This window comes from Oncorhynchus nerka, linkage group LG20 (genome assembly GCF_034236695.1).
Source record: "Oncorhynchus nerka isolate Pitt River linkage group LG20, Oner_Uvic_2.0, whole genome shotgun sequence".
Lineage (NCBI taxonomy): Eukaryota > Metazoa > Chordata > Actinopteri > Salmoniformes > Salmonidae > Oncorhynchus > Oncorhynchus nerka.
Window position 1 is genome coordinate 5807641 of NC_088415.1, and position 17745 is coordinate 5825385.

At 46.2% G+C, this 17745-nt stretch overlaps 1 long non-coding RNA gene across 1 annotated transcript in view; it reads right to left on the reverse strand.

The window, feature by feature from the left end:
• Positions 1–1529: 1529 nt before the first annotated feature.
• LOC115123224 (uncharacterized) overlaps positions 1530–17745 on the reverse strand; it is a 20917-nt gene continuing 4701 nt past the window's right edge. The window contains exons 2-4 of the long non-coding RNA XR_010460107.1: positions 12368–12458; positions 3472–3576; positions 1530–3121 (exon numbers count right to left, since the gene is read on the reverse strand). This is a non-coding gene — a long non-coding RNA (uncharacterized LOC115123224). The remainder of the gene's footprint in view (positions 3122–3471; positions 3577–12367; positions 12459–17745) is intronic.

The window sequence follows — 17745 nt, forward strand, 5'->3', positions numbered from 1 at the left end:
TTCTGCTGCCTGTCTCTCTCTAGCTCTGAACCAGGCAACAGGTTTCTGCTGCCTGTCTCTCTCTAGCTCTCTCTAACAGGTTTCTGCTGCCTGTCTCTCTCTAGCTCTCTCTAACAGGTTTCTGCTGCCTGTCTCTCTCTAGCTCTGAACCAAGCAACAGGTTTCTGCTGCCTGTCTCTCTCTCTAGCTCTCAACCAGGCTACAGGTGTCTGCTGCCTGTCTCTCTCTAGCTCTGAACCAGGCTACAGGTTTTTGCTGCCTGTCTCTCTCTCTAGCTCTGAACCAGGCAACCGGTTTCTGCTGCCTGTCTCTCTCTAGCTCTCTCTAACAGGTTTCTGCTGCCTGTCTCTCTCTAGCTCTGAACCAAGCAACAGGTTTCTGCTGCCTGTCTCTCTCTCTAGCTCTCAACCAGGCTACAGGTGTCTGCTGCCTGTCTCTCTCTAGCTCTGAACCAGGCTACAGGTTTCTGCTGCCTGTCTCTCTCTAGCTCTGAACCAGGCTACAGGTTTCTGCTGCCTGTCTCTCTCTAGCTCTGAACCAGGCTACAGGTTTCTGCTGCCTGTCTCTCTCTCTAGCCTGAACCAAGCAACAGGTTTCTGCTGCCTGTCTCTCTCTAGCCTGTACCAAGCAACAGGTTTCTGCTGCCTGTCTCTCTCTAGCTCTGAACCAGGCAACAGGTTTCTGCTGCCTGTCTCTCTCTCTAGCTCTGAACCAGGCTACAGGTTTCTGCTGCCTGTCTCTCTCTCTAGCCTGAACCAAGCTACAGGTTTCTGCTGCCTGTCTCTCTCTAGCTCTGAACTAGGCAACAGGTTTCTGCTGCCTGTCTCTCTCTAGCTCTGAACCAGGCAACAGGTTTCTGCTGCCTGTCTCTCTCTAGCTCTGAACCAGGCTACAGGTTTCTGCTGCCTGTCTCTCTCTAGCTCTGAACCAAGCAACAGGTTTCTGCTGCCTGTCTCTCTCTCTAGCTCTGAACCAGGCAACAGGTTTCTGCTGCCTGTCTCTCTCTCGCTCTGAACTAGGCAACAGGTTTCTGCTGCCTGTCTCTCTCTAGCTCTCTCTAACAGGTTTCTGCTGCCTGTCTCTCTCTAGCTCTGAACTAGGCAACAGGTTTCTCCTGCCTGTCTCTCTCTAGCTCTGAACTAGGCAACAGGTTTCTGCTGCCTGTCTCTCTCTAGCTCTGAACCAGGCTACAGGTTTCTGCTGCCTGTCTCTCTCTAGCTCTCTCTAACAGGTTTCTGCTGCCTGTCTCTCTCTAGCTCTGAACCAGGCAACAGGTTTCTGCTGCCTGTCTCTCTCTAGCAGGTTTCTGCTGTCTGTCTCTCTCTGTCTCTCTCTAGCTCTCTCTAACAGGTTTCTGCTGCCTGTCTCTCTCTAGCTCTGAACCAGGCAACCGGTTTCTGCTGCCTGTCTCTCTCTAGCTCTGAACCAGGCTACAGGTTTTTGCTGCCTGTCTCTCTCTCTAGCTCTGAACCAGGCAACCGGTTTCTGCTGCCTGTCTCTCTCTAGCTCTCCAGGCTAACAGGTTTCTGCTGCCTGTCTCTCTCTAGCTCTGAACCAGGCAACAGGTTTCTGCTGCCTGTCTCTCTCTAGCTCTCTCTAACAGGTTTCTGCTGCCTGTCTCTCTCTAGCTCTGAACCAGGCAACAGGTTTCTGCTGCCTGTCTCTCTCTAGCTCTCTCTAACAGGTTTCTGCTGCCTGTCTCTCTCTAGCTCTCTCTAACAGGTTTCTGCTGCCTGTCTCTCTCTAGCTCTGAACCAGGCAACAGGTTTCTGCTGCCTGTCTCTCTCTAGCTCTGAATCAGGCAATCGGTTTCTGCTGCCTGTCTCTCTCTAGCTCTGAACCAGGCTACAGGTTTCTGCTGCCTGTCTCTCTCTAGCTCTGAACCAGGCTACAGGTTTCTGCTGCCTGTCTCTCTCTAGCTCTGAACCAGGCTACAGGTTTCTGCTGCCTGTCTCTCTCTCTAGCTCTGAACCAGGCTACAGGTTTCTGCTGCCTGTCTCTCTCTCTAGCTCTCTCTAACAGGTTCTTGCAATGTACAAGGAGATTTTATTCAACTACCATGCTGCTCCGAAAGCAAATACTGTTACAGTAAACAAATCCGAATCTGACTCATGTCAACAGGTTCCTGCTGTAGGAGTTTGGTGAATCTGATCTGTAATCAGATCTTATTTGATTAATGTCTATACCTTTGTGTTGTTGTTGTTGCTCTATGGTCTGATCTAAACGCAGTTGTTTTATTCCACTCATGTATGAATGTTCCCATATTGTTGCCTGGCAACCAGCCAGTATCAGGAGAAAAGGGGAAACATCTTGTCCCTTCAGTGGTGCTGCACAGAGAAGAACAGGCTGCGGACCAGTTATGAAACGAAGGAAGGAAGTGAGGGGGGAAAATTAATCAAAGAAAGAGGAGAGTAGGGGCAGGGGGGGGGGGGGTATAACTGGACTGTGTGTTTGATTGAATTCACATCTTATATCAATGTATGGAATAATATACAAAGGGGGGTCTTTTCAATCCATATCGCGGAAGTTCAGCGTTACGGCGTGATTTACATTTTAAAAGGCGATGTTAGTGGAGACTGCATTCACGGTAAAACGCTGAAATATGTCGGCTCAATCAGAAATTTCGATAGCGTGCGATCTGTAACGCTTCGGCGAATAGAGGTTGAATAAAGGCTGACGTCTGTTTTAGAGAGCGCTTGCAGAAATCGCTTCTTTTTGTGTGATGCAAAATGTAAAACAGGTCCAACACCGACTGGCTTGATCAAGTCCATATTTCTGTGCTGAGAGGACAGACAGGGTGGAAGGTGTCTTCTCCCTTTGTGTGTTTCAACCTGTTGATTGGTGGTGGTGTGTCTTTACTGGACCGCTCTGTTGGCTGGGGGTGCCGGGTGAGGGTGGGCTGGAGGGGTGGTGGGCTGGGGCGCTGGACCGGGGTGCTGGACTGGGGGCGCCGGGTGGGCTGGAGGGGTGGTGGGCTGGGGCGCTGGACCAGGGTGCTGGACTGGGGGCGCCGGGTGAGGGTGGGCTGGAGGGGGGGGGCGCTGGACGGTGCGTGGTTTGGGGCTCCCCAGAACCACACTGACCCACCATCCTTTAGATATCCCCCCTGCTCCTGGGAACCCTGAGGAGGATATGAAGTGGTTAGTACTGCCGGGGCGGCAGCGTAGCCTAGTGGTTAGAGCGTTGTAACCGGAAGGTTGCGAGTTCAAACCCCCGAGCTGACAAGGTACAAATCTGTCGTTCTGCCCCTGAACAGGCAGTTAACCCACTGTTCCCAGGCCGTCATTGAAAATAAGAATGTGTTCTTAACTGACTTGCCTGGTTAAATAAAGGTAAAAATGTTAAAAAAAAAAAAAAATTAAAAGTAGTAACAAATGACAGGTGACAATACAAAGTAGAAGACAGACAGCACCAGTCTAGTGTGATGTCATCATTAAAGGAGTAGTGTGGAGAATAGGACGGTTCAGTCACCTGGTTGTGTTGACATGGTCACCCAGACCAGTACTTGGAGCATTGACCAATCAGAGAGGCTGTAGACTGCAGTAGGCTTTATACTCTCTGTAGGGCTTGTTTTGTCTATGGAAAGAGATACAACAGTGACTATCCGGAGAGAGATAAAACAGTGACTATATAGAGAGAGAGATAAAACAGTGACTCTACGGAGAGAGATAAAACAGTGACTCTACGGAGAGAGATAAAACAGTGACTATATGGAGAGAGATAAAACAGTGACTATATAGAGAGAGATAAAACAGTGACTTTACAGAGAGATAAAACAGTGACTATATAGAGAGAGATAAAACAGTGACTCTACGGAGAGAGATAAAACATTGACTACAGAGAGAGATAAAACAGTGACTATATGGAGAGAGATAAAACAGTGACTATATGGAGAGAGATAAAACAGTGACTCTACAGAGAGAGATAAAACAGTGACTATATGGAGAGAGATAAAACAGTGACTCTACGGAGAGAGATAAAACATTGACTACAGAGAGAGATAAAACAGTGACTATATGGAGAGAGATAAAACAGTGACTATATGGAGAGAGATAAAACAGTGACTCTACAGAGAGAGATAAAACAGTGACTATATAGAGAGAGATAAAACAGTGACTATATGGAGAGAGATAAAACAGTGACTATATGGAGAGAGATAAAACAGTGACTCTACGGAGAGAGATAAAACAGTGACTCTACGGAGAGAGATAAAACAGTGACTATATGGAGAGAGATAAAACAGTGACTATATAGAGAGAGATAAAACAGTGACTCTACGGAGAGAGATAAAACATTGACTACAGAGAGAGATAAAACAGTGACTATATGGAGAGAGATAAAACAGTGACTATATAGAGAGAGATAAAACAGTGACTCTACGGAGAGAGATAAAACATTGACTACAGAGAGAGATAAAACAGTGACTATATGGAGAGAGATAAAACAGTGACTCTACAGAGAGAGATAAAACAGTGACTATATAGAGAGAGATAAAACAGTGACTATATGGAGAGAGATAAAACAGTGACTATATAGAGAGAGAGATAAAACAGTGACTCTACGGAGAGAGATAAAACAGTGACTATATAGAGAGAGAGATAAAACAGTGACTATATGGAGAGAGATAAAACAGTGACTATATAGAGAGAGATAAAACAGTGACTATATAGAGAGAGATAAAACAGTGACTATATGGAGAGAGATAAAACAGTGACTATATAGAGAGAGATAAAACAGTGACTATCTGGAGAGAGATAAAACAGTGACTACAGAGAGAGATAAAACAGTGACTACAGAGAGAGATAAAACAGTGACTTTACAGAGAGAGATAAAACAGTGACTATATGGAGAGAGATAAAACAGTGACTATATGGAGAGAGATAAAACAGTGACTATATGGAGAGAGATAAAACAGTGACTATATGGAGAGAGATAAAACAGTGACTTTACAGAGAGAGATAAAACAGTGACTATAAAGAGAGAGATAAAACAGTGACTATAAAGGAGAGAGATAAAACAGTGACTACAGAGAGAGATAAAACAGTGACTACAGAGAGAGATAAAACAGTGACTATATGGAGAGAGATAAAACAGTGACTATACGGAGAGAGATAAAATAGTGACTTTACAGAGAGAGATAAAACAGTGACTATATGGAGAGAGATAAAACAGTGACTATAAAGAGAGAGATAAAACAGTGACTATATGGAGAGAGATAAAACAGTGACTACAGAGAGAGATAAAACAGTGACTACAGAGAGAGATAAAACAGTGACTACAGAGAGAGATAAAACAGTGACTTTACAGAGAGAGATAAAACAGTGACTATATGGAGAGAGATAAAACAGTGACTATATGGAGAGAGATAAAACAGTGACTATATGGAGAGAGATAAAACAGTGACTTTACAGAGAGAGATAAAACAGTGACTATAAAGAGAGAGATAAAACAGTGACTATATGGAGAGAGATAAAACAGTGACTACAGAGAGAGATAAAACAGTGACTATATAGAGAGAGAGATAAAACAGTGACTATATGGAGAGAGATAAAACAGTGACTATACGGAGAGAGATAAAATAGTGACTTTACAGAGAGAGATAAAACAGTGACTATATGGAGAGAGATAAAACAGTGACTATAAAGAGAGAGATAAAACAGTGGCTATATGGAGAGAGATAAAACAGTGACTACAGAGAGAGATAAAACAGTGACTATATAGAGAGAGAGATAAAACAGTGACTATATGGAGAGAGATAAAACAGTGACTACAGAGAGAGATAAAACAGTGACTATATAGAGAGAGAGATAAAATAGTGACTATACAGAGAGACATAAAACAGTGACTATATGGAGAGAGATAAAACAGTGACTATATGGAGAGAGATAAAACAGTGACTTTACAGAGAGATAAAACAGTGACTTTAGAGAGAGAGATTAAACAGTGACTATAAAGAGAGAGATAACACAGTGACTCTACGAAGAGAGATAAAACAGTGACTATATGGAGAGAGATAAAACAGTGACTATCACATTTCAGATAACCACATTCACATGCAGCTCTTCAGAGACATTCCTGGTTGCTCAGTCTATCTGTATCAGTGGGGAACCGTCAGGGCCTTCTAGGCCTTCCCCAAGGATTTATACAAATGTATGTTTTTTAAATTAAATGTTGTTTTAATTTCTATTTAATCTTTACAATAATCTTAATAATCATCATCTGATTTCATCTTCAGATTTTCTTTAGCTAGGTTGTGTTGTAGTAGTGTCACAATGTTAGCTAGCTTGTGTTGTAGTAGTGTCACAATGTTAGCTAGCTTGTGTTGTAGTAGTGTCACAATGTTAGCTAGCGTGTGTTGTAGTAGTGTCACGATGTTAGCTAGCTTGTGTTGTAGTAGTGTCACAATGTTAGCTAGCATGTGTTGTAGTAGTGTCACAATGTTAGCTAGCTTGTGTTGTAGTAGTGTCACAATGTTAGCTAGCGTGTGTTGTAGTAGTGTCACGATGTTAGCTAGCGTGTGTTGTAGTAGTGTCACGATGTTAGCTAGCGTGTGTTGTAGTAGTGTCACAATGTTAGCTAGCGTGTGTTGTAGTAGTGTCACGATGTTAGCTAGCGTGTGTTGTAGTAGTGTCACGATGTTAGCTAGCATGTGTTGTAGTAGTGTCACAATGTTAGCTAGCGTGTGTTGTAGTAGTGTCACGATGTTAGCTAGCGTGTGTTGTAGTAGTGTCACGAGGTTAGCTAGCTTGTGTTGTAGTAGTGTCACGAGGTTAGCTAGCTTGTGTTGTAGTAGTGTGACAATGTTAGCTAGCTTGTGTTGTAGTAGTGTGACAATGTTAGCTAGCTTGTGTTGTAGTAGTGTCACAATGTTAGCTAGCGTGTGTTGTAGTAGTGTCACAATGTTAGCTAGCGTGTGTTGTAGTAGTGTCATAATGAAGATGGCTGCAGCAACTGTTATCAGCTTCAAAGTGGAGGCTCCTCAGAGGAGGAAGGGGAGGACCATCCTCAGTGAATAATTTAAAAAAATAATTAAAATAGTGACACAATAAAAAAAAAGTTATAATTTTTAGATAAAACTATACTGAATATATTAACATGTCACCAAATAATTGATTTAAACGACAAAGGTCTACAGTAGCCCCAACAGCACCCTCTGGTGTAGCACCATGGTGTAGCTGGAGGACAGCTAGCTTCCATCCTCCTTTAGGTACATTGACTTCAAACCTAGAACGCTTATTTTTATTTTTTGTTGTTATTTAAATAGGCAAGTCAGTTAAGAACAAATTCTTATTTACAATGATGGCCTACCCCGGCCAAACCCAGACGACACTGGGCCAATTGTGCACCACCCTATGGGACTCCCAATCACAGCCAGATGTGATACAGCCTGGATTTGAACCAGGGACTGTAGTGAAGCCTCTTGTACTGAGATGCAGTGCCTTAGACCGCTGCACCACTCGGGAGTTCTCACCCCCTTCCATACACAGTAATTATGAGAACTTCAGGAGGATGTCTTCCAACCTATCAGAGCTCTTGTATCATGAACTGACATATTGTCCATCCAATGAAAGGATCAGAGGATGAATCTAGTACTGAAAGAATAAGCTACAGCTAGCTAGCACTGCGGTGCATAAAATGTGATGAGTTGTTGACTCAAAGAGAGAGAAAGACAATAGTTGAACAGTTTTGAACAAATTAATTTCTTAAAAAATGTAAGAGAAGCAAGAGAGAGGGAGCTATATTTAGTTGTATTTCTTTTCACTTTCACTTATCTAGCTAGCGAATGCAGCTAGCTAATTTAGCCTACTCAAACACCAGGCTCAAACAGAGGGATGCTATGTTAGCTAGCTGGCTATGGCTATCCAACACTGAAACTCTTCTTAGTAAAGGTAAGCTTTTGGTTTTATTAGTGTAATGCCACCAGGGACTGCCGGTGTAACTGCTAAACTGCTTGCTGTACACTGTGTAGTGTGGGGTTAGGATTTACTGTAGGCCGAGGCTGGGTGGGGTTAGGATGTACTGTAGGCCGAGGCTGGATGGGGTTAGGATGTACTGTAGGCCGAGGCTGGATGGGGTTAGGATGTACTGTAGGCCGAGGCTGGATGGGGTTAGGATGTACTGTAGGCCGAGGCTGGATGGGGTTAGGATTTACTGTAGGCCGAGGCTGGGTGGATGGGGTTAGGATTTACTGTAGGCCGAGGCTGGATGGGGTTAGGATGTACTGTAGGCCGAGGCTGGATGGGGTTAGGATTTACTGTAGGCCGAGGCTGGATGGATGGGGTTAGGATTTACTGTAGGCTGAGGCTGGATGGATGGGGTTAGGATGTACTGTAGGCCGAGGCTGGATGGATGGGGTTAGGATGTACTGTAGGCCGAGGCTGGATGGATGGGGTTAGGATGTACTGTAGGCCGAGGCTGGATGGGATTAGGATGTACTGTAGGCCGAGGCTGGATGGGGTTAGGATTTACTGTAGGCCGAGGCTGGATGGGGTTAGGATTTACTGTAGGCTGAGGCTGGATGGGGTTAGGATTTACTGTAGGCCGAGGCTGGATGGGGTTAGGATGTACTGTAGGCCGAGGCTGGATGGGGTTAGGATTTACTGTAGGCCGAGGCTGGATGGGGTTAGGATGTACTGTAGGCCGAGGCTGGATGGGGTTAGGATGTACTGTAGGCCGAGGCTGGATGGGGTTAGGATGTACTGTAGGCCGAGGCTGGATGGGGTTAGGATTTACTGTAGGCCGAGGCTGGGTGGATGGGGTTAGGATTTACTGTAGGCCGAGGCTGGATGGGGTTAGGATGTACTGTAGGCCGAGGCTGGATGGGGTTAGGATTTACTGTAGGCCGAGGCTGGATGGATGGGGTTAGGATTTACTGTAGGCTGAGGCTGGATGGATGGGGTTAGGATGTACTGTAGGCCGAGGCTGGATGGATGGGGTTAGGATGTACTGTAGGCCGAGGCTGGATGGATGGGGTTAGGATGTACTGTAGGCCGAGGCTGGATGGGATTAGGATGTACTGTAGGCCGAGGCTGGATGGGGTTAGGATTTACTGTAGGCCGAGGCTGGATGGGGTTAGGATTTACTGTAGGCTGAGGCTGGATGGGGTTAGGATGTACTGTAGGCCGAGGCTGGATGGATGGGGTTAGGATGTACTGTAGGCCGAGGCTGGATGGATGGGGTTAGGATTTACTGTAGGCCGAGGCTGGATGGGGTTAGGATGTACTGTTGGATGGGGTTAGGATTTACTGTAGGCCGAGGCTGGATGGGGTTAGGATGTACTGTAGGCCGAGGCTGGATGGGGTTAGGATGTACTGTAGGCCGAGGCTGGATGGGGTTAGGATGTACTGTAGGCCGAGGCTGGATGGATGGGGTTAGGATTTACTGTAGGCTGAGGCTGGATGGGGTTAGGATTTACTGTATGCTGAGGCTGGATGGATGGGGTTAGGATGTACTGTAGGCCGAGGCTGGATGGATGGGGTTAGGATGTACTGTAGGCCGAGGCTGGATGGATGGGGTTAGGATGTACTGTAGGCCGAGGCTGGATGGGGTTAGGATGTACTGTAGGCCGAGGCTGGATGGATGGGGTTAGGATTTACTGTAGGCCGAGGCTGGGTGAGGTTAGGATGTACTGTAGGCCGAGGCTGGGTGGGGTTAGGATGTACTGTAGGCCGAGGCTGGGTGGGGTTAGGATGTACTGTAGGCCGAGGCTGGATGGGGTTAGGATGTACTGTAGGCCGAGGCTGGATGGGGTTAGGATTTACTGTAGGCCGAGGCTGGATGGATGGGGTTAGGATGTACTGTAGGCCGAGGCTGGATGGGGTTAGGATGTACTGTAGGCCGGGGCTGGATGGGGTTAGGATTTACTGTAGGCCGAGGCTGGATGGGGTTAGGATGTACTGTAGGCCGAGGCTGGATGGGGTTAGGATTTACTGTAGGACCGGGCTAGATGGATGGGGTTAGGATGTACTGTAGGCCGAGGCTGGATGGATGGGGTTAGGATTTACTGTAGGCTGAGGCTGGATGGGGTTAGGATTTACTGTAGGCTGAGGCTGGATGGGGTTAGGATGTACTGTAGGCCGAGGCTGGATGGGGTTAGGATTTACTGTAGGCCGAGGCTGGATGGGGTTAGGATTTACTGTAGGCCGAGGCTGGATGGGGTTAGGATGTACTGTAGGCCGAGGCTGGATGGGGTTAGGATGTACTGTAGGCCGGGGCTGGATGGGGTTAGGATGTACTGTAGGCCGGGGCTGGATGGGGTTAGGATGTACTATAGGCCGAGGCTGGATGGATGGGGTTAGGATGTACTGTAGGCCGGGGCTGGATGGGGTTAGGATGTACTATAGGCCGAGGCTGGATGGATGGGGTTAGGATGTACTATAGGCCGAGGCTGGATGGATGGGGTTAGGATGTACTGTAGGCCGAGACTGGATGGGGTTAGGCTGTACTGTAGGCCGAGGTTGGATGGATGGGGTTAGGATGTACTGTAGGCCGAGGCTGGATGGGGTTAGGATTTACTGTAGGCCGAGGCTGGATGGATGGGGTTAGGATGTACTGTAGGCCGAGGCTGGATGGGGTTAGGATGTACTGTAGGCCGAGGCTGGGTGGGGTTAGGATGTACTGTAGGCCGAGGCTGGATGGGGTTAGGATGTACTGTAGGCCGAGGCTGGGTGGGGTTAGGATGTACTGTAGGCCGAGGATGGATGGGGTTAGGATTTACTGTAGGCCGAGACTGGATGGATGGGGTTAGGATGTACTGTAGGCCGAGGCTGGATGGATGGGGTTAGGATGTACTGTAGGCCGAGGCTGGATGGATGGGGTTAGGATGTACTGTAGGCCGAGGCTGGATGGGGTTAGGATTTACTGTAGGCCGAGGCTGGATGGATGGGGTTAGGATGTACTGTAGGCCGAGGCTGGATGGATGGGGTTAGGATGTACTGTAGGCCGAGGCTGGATGGGGTTAGGATGTACTGTAGGCCGAGGCTGGATGGATGGGGTTAGGATTTACTGTAGGCCGAGGCTGGATGGGGTTAGGATTTACTGTAGGCCGAGGCTGGATGGATGGGGTTAGGATGTACTGTAGGCCGAGGCTAGATGGGGTTAGGATGTACTGTAGGCCGAGGCTGGATGGATGGGGTTAGGATGTACTGTAGGCCGAGGCTGGATGGGGTTAGGATGTACTGTAGGCCGAGGCTGGATGGGTTTAGGATGTACTGTAGGCCGAGGCTGGATGGATGGGGTTAGGATGTACTGTAGGCCGAGGCTGGATGGGGTTAGGATGTACTGTAGGCCGAGGCTGGATGGGTTTAGGATGTACTGTAGGCTGGATGGGGTTAGGATGTACTGTAGGCCGAGGCTGGATGGGGTTAGGATGTACTGTAGGCCGAGGCTGGATGGGGTTAGGATGTACTGTAGGCCGAGGCTGGATGGGGTTAGGATGTACTGTAGGCCGAGGCTGGATGGATGGGGTTAGGATGTACTGTAGGCCGAGGCTGGATGGATGGGGTTAGGATGTACTGTAGGCCGAGGCTGGATGGGGTTAGGCTGGATGGGGTTAGGATGTACTGTAGGCCGAGGCTGGATGGGGTTAGGATGTACTGTAGGCCGAGGCTGGATGGGGTTAGGATGTACTGTAGGCCGAGGCTGGATGGGGTTAGGATGTACTGGGATGGGGTTAGGATGTACTGTAGGCCGAGGCTGGATGGATGGGGTTAGGATGTACTGTAGGCCGAGGCTGGATGGGGTTAGGATGTACTGTAGGCCGAGGCTGGATGGATGGGGTTAGGATGTACTGTAGGCCGAGGCTGGATGGATGGCCATACTTTAGGGTGATTTTGAATGTTGTGTGTGTAATCAAATGATCAATGACAGATGAAGACCAAGGCCTTCTTTGGTTTTTACTTGAGCTGCCTTCTTGGCCAGGTCTTCCTTGAAAATGAGTTATATTGACCACAACGGGACAACCTGGTTAAAATAAAGGTTGAATCCAACTCTGAAATGTTACGTTTTTTTGGAGTTTGTCCTCTGTTTATAAATAGCAGAGGAACTAGACTACAGTCAATATAAACGAGTCATGTATTCTTTAGACCAGGGGTTGATAGTGAGGTCAAAGTTCAGTCAACCAAATGCTCATCAAACATAAACCGGAGTGTATAAAAGACACCCTGTAGTTAAGTATTTATTTCACGAAGGTTCAAAAGTTAAAGTGCAGAGTTTGACAGTAATTCTCCATTAAGTTAACACGTGTCCTCCGGTGACTCTTCATATCCTCTATCAAACAAACACCAACACCCAGACTAAACCAGTTGTCTGTCCAAGTTCAATAATGAACGAGACAAAGTCAAGGTTTAAAAATAGGGTTTATCTTTACTTCGATAGAACTGGTTACGAGCCAGGAGGCAGGCGGGGGAGTTAACACTGGTCATGGTGCTTCTGGTCGGGCCTGTCGACGGTTCAATTCCCTGGAAAAAAAGAGACGAGAGAGAAAGAACGAACGAGTGGATCAGCCTGGTTAGACGTGAACAAACAGAGTCATGGATTTTTTTTTTTTTATCCTGAATTCTGGAACAATTTGTTTAACCTGTAGTCCAGAAACCTCTGCTGCTATTTTCAGCTATTTAATTTGACAGTACATTTCGGTCATTTATCAGAAGCTATTAGCTGAACTTTGAACTGAAGTAAGTAAAATAACCAATGACGTTGAAGATACTGTAACTTCTATTACTGGTAATCCCACTGAGCAAAAAAACTGGTTGTAATCAATTAAATAAATGGAATAAATAAAAAATATATTAAAATAAATAAAAAATATATTCATAAATGTAATTTATCAATATATTTTGACGTGGAATCTATGTGGAAAATACATTGGATTTGAAAAAAGTCAAACAATTGTTGTTTTTCAGGGTAAAATTTCAACCACAGGATTACGTCACCGTGGTAACCAAATGTCACGCTATTTGTTACTGACTATTACCAAGGTGCTGCGGTGAGAATGATAGTTGAGAGATCTCCACTTAAAAAACTAAATAAATTCACTGTTACTATCGGTTTAACAAAGCTAATTAAATGTTACCATTACTTTGTCACTCACATCAGCAATGATGCTATTTTGGCATATATAGCACTTGCAAAAACATCAACAGCTATTTACATATTTACAGTTAAGAACAAATTCTTTTTTTTCAATGACGGCCTATCCCAGCCAAACCTGGACAACGCTGGGCCAATTGTGCGCCGCCCTACGGGACTCCCAATCCTAGTAACTAGTCTTGTATAGTGTCGTTCCTAGTAACTAGTCTTGTATAGTGTCGTTCCCACTTCCTAGTAACTAGTCTTGTATAGTGTCGTTCCTAGTAACTAGTCTTGTATAGTGTCGTTCCCACTTCCTAGTAACTAGTCTTGTATAGTGTCGTTCCCACTTACATTTACATTTACATTTAAGTCATTTAGCAGACGCTCTTATCCAGAGCGACTTACAAATTGGTGCATTCACCTTATGACATCCAGTGGAACAGCCACTTTACAATAGTGCATCTAAATCTTTTAAAGGGGGGTGAGAAGGATTACTTTATCCTATCCTAGGTATTCCTTAAAGAGGTGGGGTTTCAGGTGTCTCCGGAAGGTGGTGATTGACTCCGCTGTCCTGGCGTCGTGAGGGAGTTTGTTCCACCATTGGGGGGCCAGAGCAGCGAACAGTTTTGACTGGGCTGAGCGGGAACTGTACTTCCTCAGTGGTAGGGAGGCGAGCAGGCCAGAGGTGGATGAACGCAGTGCCCTTGTTTGGGTGTAGGGCCTGATCAGAGCCTGGAGGTACTGAGGTGCCGTTCCCCTCACAGCTCCGTAGGCAAGCACCATGGTCTTGTAGCGGATGCGAGCTTCAACTGGAAGCCAGTGGAGAGAGCGGAGGAGCGGGGTGACGTGAAAGAACTTGGGAAGGTTGAACACCAGACGGGCTGCGGCGTTCTGGATGAGTTGTAGGGGTTTAATGGCACAGGCAGGGAGCCCAGCCAACAGCGAGTTGCAGTAATCCAGACGGGAGATGACAAGTGCCTGGATTAGGACCTGCGCCGCTTCCTGTGTGAGGCAGGGTCGTACTCTGCGGATGTTGTAGAGCATGAACCTACAGGAACGGGCCACCGCCTTGATGTTAGTTGAGAACGACAGGGTGTTGTCCAGGATCACGCCAAGGTTCTTAGCCGTCTGGGAGGAGGACACAATGGAGTTGTCAACCGTGATGGCGAGATCATGGAACGGGCAGTCCTTCCCCGGGAGGAAGAGCAGCTCCGTCTTGCCGAGGTGGCACTTCCTAGTAACTAGTCTTGTATAGTGTCGTTCCCACTTCCTAGTAACTAGTCTTGTATAGTGTCGTTCCTAGTAACTAGTCTTGTATAGTGTCGTTCCCACTTCCTAGTAACTAGTCTTGTATAGTGTCCTTCCTAGTAACTAGTCTTGTATAGTGTCGTTCCCAGTTCCTAGTAACTAGTTTTGTATAGTGTCGGTCCCACTTCCTAGTAACTAGTCTTGTATAGTGTCGTTCCCACTTCCTAGTAACTAGTCTTGTATAGTGTCGTTCCCACTTCCTAGTAACTAGTCTTGTATAGTGTCGTTCCCACTTCCTAGTAACTAGTCTTGTATAGTGTTGTTCCTAGTAACTAGTCTTGTATAGTGTCATTCCTAGTAACTAGTCTTGTATAGTGTTTTGCCTAGTTCCTAGTAACTAGTCTTGTATAGTGTCGTTCCCAGTTCCTAGTAACTAGTCTTGTATAGTGTCGTTCCCAGTTCCTAGTAACTAGTCTTGTATAGTGTTGTTCCCAGTTCCTAGTAACTAGTCTTGTATAGTGTCGGTCCCATTTCCTAGTAACTAGTCTTGTATAGTGTCGTTCCCACTTCCTAGTAACTAGTCTTGTATAGTGTCGTTCCGAGTTCCTAGTATCTAGTCTTGTATAGTGTCGTTCCTAGTAACTAGTCTTGTATAGTGTTGTTCCTAGTAACTAGGCTTGTATAGTGTCGGCCCCACTTCCTAGTAACTAGTCTTGTATAGTGTCGTTCCTAGTAACTAGTCTTGTATAGTGTTGTTGCTAGTAACTAGTCTTGTATAGTGTCGGTCCCAGTTCCTAGTAACTAGTCTTGTATAGTGTCGGTCCCACTTCCTAGTAACTAGTCTCATCTTGCATTAGTTCCTAGTAACTAGTCTTGTATAGTGTCGTTCCTAGTAACTAGTCTTGTATAGTGTCGTTCCTAGTAACTAGTCTTGTATAGTGTCTGTCCCAGTTCCTAGTAACTAGTCTTGTATAGTGTTTTTCCTAGTAACTAGTCTTGTATAGTGTTGTTCCTAGTAACTAGTCTTGTATAGTGTTGTTCCTAGTAACTAGTCTTGTATAGTGTCGGTCCCAGTTCCTAGTAACTAGTCTTGTATAGTGTTTTTCCTAGTAACTAGTCTTGTATAGTGTTGTTTCTAGTAACTAGTCTTGTATAGTGTTGTTCCTAGTAACTAGTCTTGTATAGTGTTGTTCCTAGTAACTAGTCTTGTATAGTGTCGTTCCTAGTAACTAGTCTTGTATAGTGTCGGTCCCACTTCCTAGTAACAATAATCTCCTTAGTCACTGAGGTTAATTTCTTTTTGTTGTAGTATTGAGGAAATCAACTGTAAAGCTGTCTAGTAAACAACAGATGTTTGTAGTATTGAGGAAAACAACTGTAAATCTGTCTAGTATACAACAGATCTGTCAGTAATATTAACCTCTTCACAGATACAGTAATAAAATCTGGTGTCTGGTTTGATAATGAAACAGAGATTAAACTATCAATGGAAACTCAAACACGCCACCAAACCCGGGTTTAATCTCCCAGACAAAAGGCTCGATATGTCAACTTGGGGGGCCGTGGCGTGTTCCTTTGACTCCAAGTCTGGAATCAGCCAGCCGCCCTCCGGCTAAAAAAAGCAGAACGTTGTTGACTCTAGATAACAGTTGTTCTGTGTATCATAGGACCTTTCAGAAATATTTGTTTTTCTGTTGGATGCTCAGAAAAAAAAAACAGGCACTACCTGGAAAAAGGTTGTTGTCTTGTTGCTCAACAGTGTCTGGACTGCACAACGTGTGGCGTGTTTGAGGATTTAGTATTATTGTGCTAATTAGATTTCTGCCAGGGGGTTATAATGAGGTCAAGGGAACAATATGCTGTACATTCTACGTGATTAGCGCCAGGAAAGGGGTTCTTCCCATATTAACCATATTACCTCAATTACCTGGACTAACAGTACATTGACTCTGTACCGTAATACCCTGTATATAGCCTCCACATTGACTCTGTACCGTAATACCCTGTATATAGTCTCCACATTGACTCTGTACTGGTACCCCCTGTATATAGCCTCCACACGGACTCTGTACCAGTACCTCCTGTATATAGCCTCCACACGGACTCTGTACCGGTACCCCCTGTATATAGCCTCCACATTGACTCTGTACCAGTACCTCCTGTATATAGCCTCCACACGGACTCTGTACCGGTACCCCCTGTATATAGCCTCCACATTGACTCTATACCGGTACCCCCTGTATATAGCCTCCACACGGACTCTGTACCGGTACCCCCTGTATATAGCCTCCACATTGACTCTATACCGGTGCCCCTGTATATAGCCTCCACATTGACTCTCTCTCAGACTTAAAGTGGGTTTTTCCATCAAATCGCTATTAGTTACATGTCTGCCTGTAGTGAAGTACGACGTGATTACGCTTCTATCACGCCCACGGCGTCGTTGCGTCAAATGTTACGCAGCATCATCTGGAGACGTGTCTGCAACAAGAGTTTCAGCGTTCACGTTCTGCTAGCATTTCTGTCAAGCCGTCTACAGCGTACAGTTCGACTCACACCATGTTTCTGCAACGCAATGCTGCGCATCGGGAAGCGAATGGAGTGTCCATCTGTCATGCAGCTTGGTCTCCCCCCCCCCTTTCCATAGAGTCCCTGTAAGGCTGTGTAAACCACACAGCACCACACGCAGAGACAGAGTGAAAGCGTCACCGTTACACTTGTATTAGGCTATGTAGGGGATAGGTCACGCATTGGCAGACAGCCCTCCCTTTTCCGACTGTACACTGCTGTGGGAAGGAGTCTGTTTCATGCCTGCTACACAGTCTCACCCCCAGCTGCCTAGCAGTACCAATAATGTTTTTTCACATGTGAATTCTAAACTCTCCTTGTTATGTCTGCCAGGTGTTAGATTCTCACACACACACACACACACACAGTGTTTACGTCATGTGTTTTAAAAAACAAAACAAAAATAATTGTATTGAGGAACCGGCTGCTCCACTGTCTCAATCCACCAGGTACCAAGAAGGTCGTTGACTGTGGATGTTCCCTTCTGTCACTGTCAGCGGTGACATTATCCCACATGATAGTGATTAATACCCCCTGTGTTGTAGTCCCAAGTCCAGGGAGCTACCGTGTCACTCAGTAATTGGACAGGTAATTTCTTTTCATGCTGAGCGACACCCAGTCACCCACTTTCTTTCACCTACTTATGCCTGCTGTAGAGATGAGGACTTCTGAAACTAGGTCCAGAGTGATTCTGCCGAAAGACCCCCCCCCGCTCTCCCCATTCCCCCCGCTCTCCCCCTCCTCGGGGGAAGTTGGGGAACAACGCATTCTACCAACGTTACACACACACACACACACACACACACACATACACACACAAACACACAGCCCCTTAAACTCTGTACCCTCCCTTTCTTC